The following is a 5,715-nucleotide window of genomic DNA, read 5'->3' on the forward strand; positions in this document are numbered from 1 at the left end:
CAGTAGAAGGAAATTCCTCTATAAAGTATTAAACGATTTAGTAAAACCACAATAAATTGATTGGTATTCACAAAACAGAAACATTAAAATGATATAATAGAAATTTCAGTCAAAGACTTCAAGATATAAAAGATTTTATAGTTTGATTTAAAAAACACATCTTAATTCAGTGGGAGAAATGAAGGAATATTGAATGAATGGAATCAAGTAAAAAATTTCTGTCTCTACATTTGCCAATAAATGGGATGCATTAAGAACTGAACATAATTTTTAAAACCATAAAACCCACTCGAGAAAGATACAGGTGAACTTCTTTGAAAATTATGTCATCTTCCAGTGAATTACACCATTCTAAGCATTAACCAAAAACTGAAACAATAAAGGAAAAGATTTATAGAATTGACTAATGAAAGCAAAAACTTATATATGTCAATATATAGCTTAGAGAGTTGAATCAATGTCACTCACCCAAACCGCTTTATTTCTGGGGGTGTTCAGAGGAAGCAGCTGAATACCATAAGCCCACTTTAGAGTTCCTTGGACACTCTTCTTGAAATTTAGAAATTATCTTTTTATTTGATTCCAGTCAGTTTCACATGCCAATTATTACACACATTTTTTTCTAGTCACGTTTCTTAGAACTGCCTTATTTCATTACATGTTCACCCACTACGACTCTTTCTTACTATTTCACTATCTCTTACAAGTGTAAACACCTTGCCCATATCAGGATGCAGTGGGAGATCCACACCCTTACCTCTTTCCTTCACTTGAAAGGATTTGTTCCATGCGTCTAATTCATCAGGATTTTAACAATGAGTATCATGACCACACCTTTGATCTGACCCTTGAAGTGAGACTGAGATTTACAGGTCTTTGTGGTTTAAATAATTTCATAATTTATATTTTGCCTTTTGGGGATGAAAACTAGCAGCCTCTTCAGTCCTTACAGGTCTCTGAATTTGAGGATTCTCTATTCTTTCAATTTGGTTTGCAAACTTTCCAGTATTATTTGGAATTCATCTCTTTCTTGTATTAAATTGCCAAATATAGCCAACAGCCACCATCATTTGCTAGCAACATTTGTTTTTTCCATCTTTCCTCACCATTAAAACCTCATTACATAGTCTATTTTCCAAGTAATTAAGGTGACAGTTTTTGCCATTTTTTTCTACCACATAACAAGAGGTAGCATGAACTGCCCTTTTTCCAGTATCTGGTGACAGATTCTTTGACAATCACCACCTGACATCTGAGATAGTGCCACATATTTTAGTTCTGTTTGCTTGTTTATTGGTTTTGTTTACAGAACCATCCTACTTCTAGTTACTAACTTCAGTGACAGAAATAAAGAGGGTCATTTCTGCTGGAGGAGGTCATCCAGAGTTATAGCTGTTGCGTATGGCAGGTTTGAGTTTTATGGGAATTTAAATTGTCATAGAGAAATAGGCACATCATAGTTTAACTGCTAAAAAACAAAAACAAGGAGACAATCTTGAAAGAAGCCACTGAAAAGTGATACATTATACACAGAGAAACAACAGTTCAATTAACAAATAATTTCGAGAGGGCCAGAAGACAGTAGTACAACTTCTTTAAATCTTATCAAATTTGGATTTTGAGTCAGAATTAGATTATATGGGTGTGGAGGAAATTATCCTTCCTAGGACTTACATGACTTTATATCTATTTATTTGGTCTATTTTGGAGTTTATTCTTGCGTATGGTGTGAGAATGAATTCACTTTTATCCTCTTCCACATGGCTATTCACTTATCCTAGCATCATTTATTAAAAATTTCACTTTGTCTCAGTGTTTTTAGATATCATCTTTACCATATATTAAATTTCCATGTGTACTTGGGTCTATTTCTAGACTTACTATTCTATTCCATTAATATGTTTGTTTATTCATATGTGAGTTCCAAACTGTTTTAATTATAGAAGATTTATATTTTAATACATTCATTGTAAGACTAGTTCCTGTCTTAGCTTTCCATTTCTAAGTTTTCCTATCTATTCTTGTACTCTAATTTTTCCATATGAATTTTGGTATCAACTTTTTTAACTAAAAAAAAAAATCATTGGTATTTTTAATGGGATGACAGTAAATTTATAAATTAATTTAAGTAAGACTGAAATCTTTGTGACTCTGAATTATCATATCCAGTATAAAAGATGCCTTTTTTATTTGCTTATATCTGTTTTTGTATCTTGCAGAATTGTTTTAAAGTTTTCTTTATATAGTTTTTATGTATTTCCTTGCCGGTTTTAAAATTTTATCACCCTATTTTAAATATAGTATATCTTCCATTATGTTATCTAGTTACTTTTGTCTACATGAAGTCCATTAATTTCTATCTTAATTTTATATCCTGATACTTGACTGAATTCTTTTATTGCTTCAGTTTATCATTGAATATTTAGAATTTACTAGGATTACCATTATATCATTTGAAATACAGGTAGCTTTGCTATTTTTTTCAAATTCTTGTGACTCTAGTTGTTTCCTGTTTTCTAAAATACCACCAGTACACTGTAAAATAGTAGTGTAGGTTAAATATATATATACATATATAAATACATGTAAATGTGTGTGTGTGCACATGCACAATATCAATCGATTCCTATTTTCTTTAAGTTTTAAACTTTTTTTAAAAAAGGGTTTTCAAAGTAACTATGGAGATAATTATACGATTTTTCTCAAATTTGTTAATGTGGTCTATTATATTTAGTAAATATGGTGCAAGGTTTTGCTTGTTAATATTTTATTATAGAATTTTTGCACCAATATTCACAAAAGATATTGATTGTAATATTCTTTTTTATACTAAAAAATAGATGTTTTGAAAAGTATTCAGAGTGTCAGCAAAGGGTGTTTATTTGAGATATTGTTGGTGCTAAAAGAGGCTATGTTACTTCATGTAAAGTAGATATCGGTTAACAAATAAATTAGTTGGTTGGTGATTAGTAAATGGTGTTTCAAACATTTTGTATCCTAGCATGTTAGTTTATAACCATATAGATAACCGCAAATAAGGCTTTTTTTACTGGATTTTAGTAACATTTTAGGAAATCGGTTGAGGGTTTGGCATTGACATGAATACACGATACCTTTTTTCCATTTAAAATAATGATAAACAGAGTCTTCACTAGTGTTTTTGCATATAATGTCATTTTTCTATGGATATATTACTAATCATAAACAGAAACTGTTTGTATAATAATTCCTAGTAAGATCTCAAAAAATATAAAGCAAAAACTAATAGATCTACAAATAGAAATAAATCTACAATCTTAGAGATTTTAACATGCCTCTTTTTATATTCGATATGGGAAATCTTTCTGTATTGAGAGATAATTAAGATTCGGACACAATTGGCAAACTTGACCTAATAGTCATATATAGAACAATGCGTTGGAATAGGGACTAGTAAACTGGGCCACATTTTACCTGTGGCCTGTTTTTTGAATGAAAAGTGAGCTAGGACAGTTTTTACATTTTAAAAGAGTTATGAAAAATAAAGACAAATGTGCTACAAGGACCATATGTGGCCCACAAAGCTTAAAATATTTACTATTTGGCTCTTCATAGAGAAAGTTTGCTGACTCCTGCACCAGACAAGTTGTAGAATACACTCTTTATGAGCACACCTGGAATATTAAAATATTAGTCAAAGAGGAACTCATAATGGAAATTAGAATAGGCTTTGTAATAAATGATAAAGATGCTGCTGCATCTTTTTAAAATGTGTTCACCAAGCTGTTTCATTTTCCTTTTTCTGAGCATGCAAGAACATGATGTTTGTCAAATTTTTCTTCATTTAGCCTAGGGCTATGGATGGGGTGAGGTTCTAAATATTTCTGCACAATAATTAACACTCTTTCGATTGATACATGTCCCCTCTGCTTGACTTGAGACCAACTTTAATGACTCACCTATAACTATTAACCATAGAATGCATCAGAAATGATGTGTAACTTCCAAGGCAAGGTAAGAAAAAGGCCTTACTGTTTCCATTTAGCTCTCTTGAGTCACTTGTCTTTGGAGTGACCCCATAAGAAGTCCAAATAACTTGAGGTCTTCACGCTGTGAAGAACACAGACCACATGAAAAAACTATGTATAGGTATTCTGGCTAAAAGTCCCATTTGAAATCCCAAATAACAATCAGCACCAACAGCCAGATATATGTGTGAAGACACTCATGAAATCAGCCCTTAGTCTGGAAATGACTCCCAGCCATCAGGTCTTACCAACTGAGGCCCCAGACATTGTGGACAGAGATAAGTTGTCTGTGATATACACTTTGTTTGAATATCTGTCTCACAGAATCTGTGAATGGAATAAAATGGTGATTTCATGCTAAGTTTGGGGATAGCTTTTTACACAGCAGTGGTAACTAGAACACTAATCAATGGAACAGAGGTGAGAATTATATATGCCACTTCTAGACCTAGCCATAAATCCTTCTCACTCAAATTCTCTTCCATGATGACTTTCTGAGAGCAGGAGGTTTGGCTGGCATCATTACAGGAGGAAAAAAAAAATCTGGATCCTTGAAAATCACCTGGAGGAGACTGGCCAAAGAAAACTACTTGACCCACATTAGACTCATACATGAGGAAAAAAATAAATCTTTACTATGTGGACTGATATTCAGATTAATAGTCCTTTCTATCTACTAACACAAATACATTTTGTAATTTGACGAATGGCACCAAAGCAGAATTTAGAAGAGAATTAGTTTTAAATTCATATATTACGAGAGTGGTGAAAAATTAATTACTTAAGCAGCATCCATCACAAGATGTAATAAAAATAAAGGCAAAATAAACCGAAAGAATATAGAAGGAAATAAATAATGAGAGCAGAAAATAAAAGAATAAAATTTGATATTAAAAATATACAATAAAAATATTCATTTTTTTAAATCAATGAAATTGATAAGCTTAATGCAAGACTTATCAACAAAAGAATAGCAAAAGCAAATGAAAGTAATTCCAGAATTGCAAAAGGAAATATCACTTCACATCTTACAAACACTGAGAAATAATTTTAAAAATATTATAAACAAAATTATACCCAAATGAAAGCTGAAAAATCCTAGAAAAAATTTACACAAATTTTTCAAAACTAACACAAGAAGAAATAAGACTTATCACTTGTCCTTTATTATTGAAGCACTGAGTCAGCATTTAAAACTGTCCTGTAAAGAAAACACTGCCAAATGACTTCACTGGAAAACTCTACCTAACATTCTAAGAACCAGTGCTCAATCTTACACCAATTTATCCACAGAATAGTAAAAGAGGCTATTTTTTTCAATTACTTTCATAAGACCAACATAACCTTAATATGAAAACTAGACAATGTAAGAAAAAAAAAATTACAGGCCAGTCTCACTCATTACTGTGTACTCATGGATCTCCAAAAGTCCATCCAGAAGCCCGAACACGTTTGAGCAAGCCAAATACTTAAATCCTAAATATCACGAAGAAATTGACTCTATCCTAGGAATATAAGGGGGATTTAATTTTTAAAAAAATCAAACAAGTTATTTGTCACATTAATAATTTAAAGGAGAAAATTCAAGAGATCATTTGTCTCTCAATTCCTGTTTTTGGTTTTTTATTCTAAGTGAATAATTAGGGATGTGGGTAAAGAAAGTGCGGAGTTTTCAACATTTCTCTGTCTAGGTCCTTTGTCATGTGTT

The sequence above is a fragment of the Pteropus vampyrus genome, unplaced genomic scaffold (assembly GCF_000151845.1).
Source record: "Pteropus vampyrus isolate Shadow unplaced genomic scaffold, Pvam_2.0 Scaffold148, whole genome shotgun sequence".
NCBI lineage: Eukaryota > Metazoa > Chordata > Mammalia > Chiroptera > Pteropodidae > Pteropus > Pteropus vampyrus.